The following is a 10,663-nucleotide window of genomic DNA, read 5'->3' on the forward strand; positions in this document are numbered from 1 at the left end:
CATGGAAATGGATTTATCTTGGAATCATGGGTCCTTCAATATTGTATGAAAAATCTGTATACAAAACTCCAGCTATTTATGAAGCTGTAGTTTGTTGTATAGGTAAGTGGGTGGTTTTAGATTGTTTTTCAAAGCATTAGGTCTCTCTTTTCAGCTGTCGATAGCCTGTCCCTTTGCAGTCCTGGTATAGAGTATGATATAATTTCCTTATCTTGTCACTCACAGGTAACTTCCTCTTTGACCCCATGTTGGTACCTGTGATTCTTCATCTGTGTACATAGGCCTGGTCCTGTCCCATGCTGTACTCAGTCCAGTGTACAGTCCCCAGGTCTGAGGTTTGTGACTCCAACCCTGTAATCTATGTCTCCAGTAGTTGCTAAAGTATAGTCTGTTGCTGGGCCTCTCAAAGTTTTTATTTAAGAAATTTCCTCTCCGCTTGCTTTTCTTACCTCTCCTCTTTGTCATCCAGATGCTGAATAATCCAGAACTGCCTCTCTCTCTCTCTCTCTCTCTCTCTCTCTCTCTCTCTCTCTCTCTCTCTCTCTCTCTCTCTCTCTCTCTCTCCTCTCTCACCTCTTTCTCTTTATCTCTCTTTCTCCTCTCTCTCTCTCTCTCTCTCTCTCTCTCTCTCTCCTCTCTCACCTCTTTCTCTTTATCTCTCTTTCTCCTCTCTCTCTCTCTCTCTCTCTCTCTCTCTCTCTCTCTCTCTCACACACACACACACACACACACACACACACACACACACATACACACACACACCCCTCCACCAGTTATTTCATTATCTATTTTGACTGGCTACCTTTTCTGTGGGTGGATATAAAAGAACAACAAATTCAATTAACTAGATTGCCTGGTATTCCTTCTCCCTCTCTACTTCACTTTCACCTATCATTACAACTTCTATGCTTTTCTGATCATTTTTGATCATTGTTCTTAATTTAACTTCCTCAATACCTATGAAAACTGAGATTGAAGCTCCCCCAAACAGAAAAGATTTGATTTACTGCTACTGGAGGTGGGGAGGGGCTGGGGTAATGTGGAGGTTGTACAGTTGACAAGGTAGGGTAAGAATTTTATTAGCGTCAACTCAGCAGCTTGTAACATGAAGAATTCAAATCCTAGATAAGTGTTCTGCCTGCCAAATCACAAGACATATACAAAAAAGAACCAGGAAGTATTTTTTTTTTCTAAAATGGAGCAGATTAAATATCAGTGGGTACATGGATGATCAGTAAATTGCTTCTGACTGGTTTTCGGAGGTATCTGCAAATATAAACAAAGATTCCTGATTAAAGCTTCAGTCTTTGTTATTTTGAAATGAAGAGGAACATTCTTTCTATTCCAAACATCCTCTTCCCAGAAGAGTTTCCTGGCTATTAATATTTAATCCAGCTCTTACTTTCTTTTGTTCCAATTTAAATACTCAGTATAGGAACAAAATTCAGTTTGTTTACATTACTTTTTTACTAGAAATCTTAATTTTACTACTTCAAAATATCAATCAATTACAAAAATAGTTCCTCTCCATTCAAAATCTCTGAGAATCTCAATTGGTTCTTGGAATCCTTCCCAAGCTTCTAAGCTCAACAGCTTTTAAACAATGTCATAGACATTCAATAGTCTGATTTAAATCATTTTATAAGATTGTGTATAGACCATTCTTCAAAATAATCGTAATTTTCAAGACTAGAAAACTAAGGAATATGGTAATGAGGGAGGGAGGGAGGGAAAGAAAAGAGAGAGAGACAGAGAAAGACAGAGAGAGACAGAGAGAGAGAGACAGAGAGAGAGACAGAGAGAGAGAGATATTCTTGAGCTTTTGAGTTGTTTTCCTAACCAGAGTGCTGCCACCAGGCTTGCTGGAGGAAGCACAAAACTAAAAACCTTATTTGGCTCTGGATATGAAAGCCTCTTCAAGGAAAGTTCTGGGAAAGTTCTATTAGATTCATTTTTTTGTCCAGTATGCTTATGCATGCTTCAGAAGCAGTATCATTGAGAGACCATTTCTCGTTTTAACATAGACTAATGGTATCTTGCTTTTAGCTAACTCGTAAATATCTTTCCACTTAAGGACTTTGGGCATTTACTTCCATAAAGGGAGTGCTGTTTCATCCTTTTTGAACTAATAAGGCCTTCACCAACAAGGTCCTCACAAACTCCCATTCATTTCTCTGTTCAGGCTCTTCTTGTCTTCTTAACTATTCTTTTTGACTTCTTGTTTTCTGATCTGATTCACTTACATCAGAAAGAATTTATTGGATTCATCCCAGGCTGACATCAGCGGGATTTTTTTTCTCGATCTCATAGAGGCTATTGTGTACTGAAAACAATACTACAGTAAGCCTGTATAATAAATGACATTTAAGCTACTATGTTTATAAATTTTAAAACTTGATTTCTTAAAATTTTCTAAATCTTCAAATCTTATAATTAAAAATTTTTAGATGGCAATGAAGTAATGTCTTATTCTAAATTTACCTTTACATTTCACAAATAAAAATGTGCATAATAATTTGATCAGTGATTTTCAACATAAGGAAAATGCTTGAAACTATTTAGATACTAAATAAAATGTAGGAGCCAGAGTGATAGCACAGTAGTAGGGCATTTGCCTTGCACATGACTAACCCAGGACGGACCTGGGTTCAATTCCCGACATCCCATATGATCCCCCAAGCCAGGAGTGATTTCTGAGCACATAACCAGATGTAATCCCTGAACGTCACCAGGTGTGGCCCAAAAACAAACAAAAAAATTAATTATTTTATGCTTTAAATGTATATAGTTCACCATAAAAACATATAAATTTAATAATTTTAATATCCCTATGTATTTAAGCACATTTTATAAATCTAGCCACTTGCATTTCTGTAAATATTTCCAGACATAATTATATTTAATAGAATTGATTTCCTCAAGCATCTAAAACTCAGGTATATAAATTCCATAAGATAAGCCTTTATGGTATCTTTAAGGAGGAAATAGCACTCTTCAGACAAGTGGAACCAGAGATAAACAGATGGGAATATATTAAGCTTAGAAGCGTCTGTACCTCAAAGAAAATATGCCCAGGATACACGAGCCACTCACTGAGTGGGAGAAACTATTCACCCAGTACCCATCAGATAAGGGGCTAATATCCAAAATATACAAGGCACTGACAGAACTTTACAAGAACAAAAACATCTAATCCCATCAAAAAATGGGGAGAAGAAATGATCAGACACTTTGCCAAATAAGAAATACAAATGGCCAAAAGGCACATGAAAAAATGCTCCACATCACTAATCATCAGAGAGACACAAATAAAAACAACTGTGAGGTACCATCTCATGCCACAGAGACTGGCGCACATCACAAAGAATAAGAACAAGCAGTTCTGGCAAGATGCAGAGAGAAAGGAACTCTTATTATGCTGGTGGGAATGCCGTCTAGTCCAACCTTTATGAAAAGCAAATATGGAGATTCCTCCAAAAACTGGAACTTGAGCTCCCATAATATCCAGCTATTCCACTCCTAGGGATATACCCTAGGAACACAAAAATACAATACAAAAATCCCTTACTTACACCTATATTCATTGCAGCACTATTTATAATAGCCAGACTCTGGAAACAACCAAGATGCCCTTCAACAGATAAATGGCTAAAGAGACTGTGGTACATATACACAATAGAATATTATGCAACCGTCAGGAGAGATGGAGTCGTGAAATTTTCCTGTACATGGATGTATATGGAATCTATTATGCTGAGTGAAATAAGTCAGAGGAAGAGAGATAGGCACAGAATAGTCTCCCTTATCTATGGGTTTTAAGAAAAATATAAGATATTTTTGCAATAAATCTCAGAGACAAATGAGATAATGTCTGGAAGGTCCAGCTCATGACATGAAGCTCACCACAAAGAGTGATGAGTTCTGTTAGAGAAATAATTACACTGAGAACTATCATAACAATGTGAATGAATGAGGGAAGTAGAAAGCCTGTCTAGAGTACAGGCGGTGGTGGGGTGGGGAGGAGGGAGATTTGGGACATTGGTGATGGGAATGTTGCACTGGTGAAGGGCGGTGTTCTTCACATGACTGAAACCTAACTATAATCATATTTGTAATCAGGTGTTTAAGTAAAAATATTAATAAAAAATATATATTAATAAAAATATAAGCCTTTATGAATACATAAACAATGATAATAAAGGTATTATTAAAGCTTATACATTTTCATTTGGTTATTTTTTAAAACTGTGGAGGCAGGGGCCAGACTGATAGTAAAGTGGGTAGGGTACCTGCTTTGCATGTGGTTGACCTGGCTTGATTCCTGGCATCCAGTGTATGGTTTCCTGATCTCCCTAGGAGTTATACCTAAACACAGAGCCAAGAGTAAGCCCTGAGCATACTAATTATGACCCAAAACAGAAACCAAACAAACAATTAAAAAAAAAAAAGGGCCACAAAACTGTGGGGTGTAAATCACAGCCAACAGTATTCAGAGCTCATTTCTGGTTCTATGTTAAGGGATCAACTCTAGTTGAGGGGACCATATGGAGTAAGCAAGTACCAAAGATCAAATCTGGGCAGATGATGTGCAAGGCAAGTGCCTTTCCCGCTATACTATCTCTCTGCCCCTTAAAGAAAATTTTAATTATTTTATTTATCTTAAGTAAAATCTATAAATTTAGTAAATCAGTTTATCTTCAGTATTGAACGTTGACTATAAATGGGTAAAACCCATTGCTTCAACTAAAATTATTTTCTCATAATGTTATTCTATCCTCAAATATTAACACAAAACATATAAAATTAATTAAAATATAAAATACAAAATAATAAAATGATTTTTAAATTTGTTGGGTTTGCATAAACATATTTATTTGAGGATTGTGACACATTTTATTTTTATTTAAAGATCCATGATTTACAAAGTTAGTGAGAATTTAATTTTTGACATATATTTCCACACCAATTTCACCAGCAGTGTCAAATCCCATTAGCAGCTTTCCTGTACTCCATCAATCCCCACCTCTTCACCTCCTATCTGCCACTTTGATAGGCACATTACAAAGTTCAGAGGTTGCCATTTAGATTTCTTATCTTCAATGTTGAGTCTGTGCTTTGGATTTATAGCTATATCATTCTCCCATATCATCAATATAACCAAATACCCAATCCATATTCTGCCATTACTTCCTTTTGTCATCTTCTTTCTTCCTGCCTTGATTTCTTTCCTTCTCTAGCCTTCTCCTCCCTAAACTCTAGGATTAAAGGTGATCTAGCCTTACCCTTTACTACATTACATTTCTTCATCATTTACATACCATAGATAAGTGAAATAATCTTGTTTGTCTTTTTTCTTCTGGCTTACTTCACTCAACATGTATCTTCCAGTTCCGATCAAGTTGCAACTTGTTTAATTTCATTGTTCCCTACAACTGCAAAGTATTCCATCATGTACTATGCCACATCTTCATAATCCATTATTCTATGGCTGGATGCCTATACTTAAGTGCAACATGTAGAGTGGTTTATACGTTCTTTTAAATAAGTGCTTTTAAGGTCTAGCAGTAGATTCATAAAAGTGGAACTTCTGGTCATATGGAAGTTCAATTATAATCTCTCTTCATACCTTTTCCACAGCGATTTATCCAGAGAACATTCTCACCAACAGTGGATGAGAGTTCCTTTTTCACTATATCCCTGCCAGCATAAATTGTTCCTACTATATGATGTTTATATTTATTTGCTAATGATGATAATAATACTGAGCACTATTTCATTTGTCTACTGGAAAATGGACACTGACATATTTATTAAAAATATTACATATTTTGGGGATGAAGCGATAGCACAGCAGTAGGGTGTTTGCCTTGGACATGGTTAACTCAGGACAGACCTTGGTTCGATCCCCAGGCGTCCCATATGGTTCCCCAAGTCAGGAGCAATTTCTGAGCACATAGCCAGGAGTAATTCCTGAGAGTCACAGGGTGTGGCCCAAAAACCAAAATATATATATGGTTTTTTTTTCATTACTTTTGGTTTAGTTTTTGTAAAGTATTAGGTTTGCAAAGTTATGCTCCATGGTTATCATTTCTAACACACCATAGTAGCTCAAATTATATATGCAGTATTCATGATCATAGCCTTGAAAATGCATGCTTTTGAGATTCTGGGTCATTGACCCAGGAATTAAAATTTGGAAAATGTGAACTAATATCAAGAACACCCTGGGAACACTCATCTCAGGTTTATAAATATTCTTTAAAAATATTAATAATAGATCAGTAATTAATAATTAAACAACAATAAAGTAATAATTTAATAATAAAGTAAATAATAATAAAATTAATAATAGACTAATAGATTTTTTTTAAAAAAGGTTCGGCCATATCAATGGAAAAACCCCTTAGTAAAACAGTTTAGGGTATTACATACATTTTGACTCCTTTACAGTTTCATTCTCCCCCAAATTTTACCAAATTTTCTTATGTTTTCTAACTTAATTTAGACAGATGAACACTGTAAACTACTTTCATATTTCTATTTTTGTTTCTTGATTGGAATAAATACATTTGTGCAATATAATGCCCTCCATTGCTTTAGCTACTAGTGAAATTGGTCAAGGCAGGAAGTGAAGACATTAAAGAAGAAAAATTTTGCAAAATAATGGACTTTACATAATTTATAAAAGTACCAAAAGTTGGATTGCTGATTGGTTTACAACTAGAGGCTATACTTTCAAAATCAAGGTATCGGTAGGGCCACAGCTTCAATTAAAAAGCTATTTGTCATTAACTCTTACTTTGATAATTTAAAGACATTCTTTGGCAACTTTTTAATTTATAGTACATTATATCAATCTCCTATCTTTGGGTAGAGTTTTAAAAATGCCTGATTTTTCAATTGGCATTTTCTTTATAAATATGCTTGTCATTGGATGAGAGAATAAGATCACCTGATTCAATTTTTATTTTATTTTATTTTTATTTAAATCATTGTGATTTACAAACTTCCTCATAGTTGGGTTTCAGACATACAATGTATCAAGATCAATCCCGGGCCCAGAGAGATAGCACAGCTTTGTTTGCCTTGCAAGCAGCCGATCCAGGACCAAAGGTGGTTGGTTCGAATCCCGGTGTCCCATATGGTCCCCCGGGCCTGCCAGGAGTTATTTCTGAGCAGACAGCCAGGAGTAACCCCTGAGCACCGCCGGGTGTGGCCCAAAAAACAAAAACAAAAAAAAAAAAAAAAAAAACAAAAGATCAATCCCATCACCAGTGTCAACCTCCATCAACCAATGTTCCCAGAGATATCTACCCCATGCCACCACCTAATTCCTTCCCACCCCAGCATGCCAGCATAACAGACCCATTTTTTTTTTAATTTTGATTGTAAGAGTTTGGATCGCATGATTTTATTGTTGTTGACTCTGGCCTAGATATTTAGTTCTGTGATTCCTTAACACCACCAATGTACCTGAGACCCCTTGGTCCGTCCCCCATCCTTTCATATTTGTTTCTCCTTCTCTACTCAATTTCTTTCTTTCTCCTCATTATAGTCTGGGACCTTGAGTGTTCTCAACAACCCCCATTTAAAACACTGCATTTCTTCCTACAGTTATTCTAAATACCACATATCAAGTCTTTCTAATTATATTTATAATTATTTTATTATTAAATAAGTTCATATATTAAATAAGTTCTGTGGAACCAGGGATTCAAGACTTCAACATTTTAGGAAAGCAAAATTAAGGTAAAAGCACAAGATGGTTAAGGAAGGTAATAACATTTTGGGGGGAAAGTACAATCTAGTTCAAAACTCATAATGAATTATAAATTCTGATCTTTTAGGCAGAACATTTCAACTTTAGAACTATTAACATTTTGAACTTGGTAACTTTTGCTATGGAGGATTGTCTTATACCTTAGAGTATATTTATTTTTTTGTCTGTTTGTTTGGGGGCCACAACCATTGACCCTCAGGAGTTACTTCTGACTACCTGCTAAGTGCTCAGAAATTGCTCTTGGCTTGGGGGGATCACATGAGATGCCGGGGGACTTAACCGAGGTTAACCGTGGTCCGTCCTAGGCTAGCGCTTGCAAGGCTAGCCTTACCTCTAGCGCCACCGCTCTGGCCCCAGCCTTAGAGTATATTTAGTGCTCAGCCTAGCACCCTCATAGTTGAGACAACCATAAATGTCTCCATTTTCAAATGTTTCTTTGGAGTTGAGAAAGAGATCAAATTTGCTTTCTATTGAGAACCTTAGAAAAATAATTTGATATTATAATGTGTTACAATCTGGGAACTTGAGGGACAAAGTAATTGTACATGGATTCTGTTTTATTTATCTTAATGTTCTTTGGCTGAAAGTTCAAAGTTAAGATATCAGCAAGGGGACTTCTTCTGAGAATTATGTTATGGCTGATTGTCCTTCCACTGTAACTTTACCTTGTCCTCTTTCTTTACATCTTTGTTCTCATAATTAAAAATAAAAAAAAGAAAGAAAGAAAAAAGAAAAAGAATTTGGGGAGCTGGAGCAACAGCACACCTGTAGGGCATTTGCCTTGCACTCAGCCAATCTAGGGTGGACCTTGGTTTGATCCCTAGGCGTCCCATATGGTCTCCTGAGCCAGGGGCCATTTCTGAGTGCATAGCCAGCAGGGTTTACCCTGAGTGTCACAGGGTGTGGACCAAAAAAGCAAAAACAAAACAAAAAAAGATTTGGTAAACAACAGATATAGGATAGGTGGAGTTGGAGCACTTCAGCAAGTAAACAGGAAAAATAGGAAGTTGGGGCCGGGCGGTGGCGCTGGAGGTAAGGTGCCTGCCTTACCTGCGCTAGCCTAGGAGACGGACCGCGGTTCGATCCCCCGGCGTCCCATATGGTCCCCCAAGCCAGGAGCGACTTCTGAGCGCATAGCCAGGAGTAACCCCTGAGCGTCACCGGGTGTGGCCCAAAAACCAAAAAAAAAAAAAAAAAAAAAAAAAAAGAAAAATAGGAAGTCACCTATGACAGTGGAAAGTCTAGAAATAAAATCACGAAAGAGTGGCAGTTTCTATAATAATAAAGATTAGGTTATTGTCATAAAAGTCAGTACCTGAGGTAGGGAGGGTGGCAACTAGGTTATTGATGCTGAAAAGATAAAGTAATGATAAAAACAAAAAAAACCTTCAAAAGTTATATTACTTCAAGATTCTTTTCATATAGCTATATCAATTCTTGCTAGTATATAATTTGAAAAATTATTCTTCCCAAGCCTCCAGAAGCTTTATGGAAATTCTATTAGTTTCTGTGAAGCAGATTAATGGCACTCATTCACGGGATTGTTGCATGAAATGTCAGCAAGTTCTATCTGAATAAACAGTGTCAGTGAAAGTTAGTTGCTTTTGTTATCATTTCAATGCTTTAAAGTTTTCCATATATAATCACAAACTCATTTTATTTAGTCCTCATAATCCCCTGTGGCCTTCAGGGGCTACTCCTGCCTCTGTGTCAGAATTACTCTTGGCAGGCCTGGGGGACCATATGGGGTGCTGGGGATCGAACCAGGTCAGCAGTGTTCAAATCTAACACTCTACCTGCTGTGATTTTGCTGCCATCCCTCCTTTCCCAATTTTTATTCTTCTGTGCTTTAATTTTTTATAATAAGTATATATCATATGTAATTTTTATAATCAGGAAGAGATATAATTGGATTTTGCTTCCAGGAAAAAAGCAAATATTAGTCATTTATATTCAGAATTTGGAAAGAGTGTGGCAATTCCATAGATAGAAATAGTTTTTCTAGTAACATTTATCTGGAGCTCTAAGTAGTTCAATAATTTGACTTCAGCATTTGATCCACTTCTCAGCAAACATGTTAACTAATGCTTCTCTTTTTTTTATTTTGTTTTTGTTTTTGTTTTGGGGGCCACACCCATTGACCCTCAGGGATTACTCCTGGATATGCACTCAGAAACTGCTCCTGGCTTGGGAGGACTATATGGGACCCTGGGGGATCAAACCACAGTCCTTCCTAGGTTAGCGCTTGCAAGGACCTCTAGCACCAACGCTTCTGCCCCAACTAATGCTTCTTGTAGCACTGTTTAGGGATAGCCGAATAAGCAAGTAATCTTGTAATAGATCAAAATTATTTGGACTAAGAATGTCCAATACTACATTCATAATTATCATTAACCAACCATCAGACTCTCAGGAATAAAACCAAAAACGCCCTAAACGAATTATTGCTTTAAACAACTGAAAAACCAGAAAATGATTATATATTAAATCAATATAAAATTTAATTTTTAGAATGTTCACTAAGTGCTTCATCACTTCTATTCCAGATTTGATTTCAAAAATATGAGCCCTAGCCTTGTGAAAGCACTTCTTTCTTAAAATATTTTAGTACTGAATAACTGTTCTCTCTAATGTTTTTGGAAACTTGATGAAAGTGAATGGAAATTCAGTTAAGCCTGGCTTTATAAAGTGGTTTGGTTTTTTTTTTTGTTGTTTCTTTTTCCTAACCTGATATATCTAGAAACATTTCCTCCCAAGAATGTGCGTTCTCTTCCCTTGCTCCCTCCCTCTTTCACTCCCACCCTCTCTCCCTCCCTCTTCACCCTCTCTCCCTCCCTTTCCCTCCCCCCTCTGGTATCTCCCTCACACACAATTTTCACTCTC

The sequence above is a fragment of the Suncus etruscus genome, chromosome 13 (genome assembly GCF_024139225.1).
Source record: "Suncus etruscus isolate mSunEtr1 chromosome 13, mSunEtr1.pri.cur, whole genome shotgun sequence".
NCBI lineage: Eukaryota > Metazoa > Chordata > Mammalia > Eulipotyphla > Soricidae > Suncus > Suncus etruscus.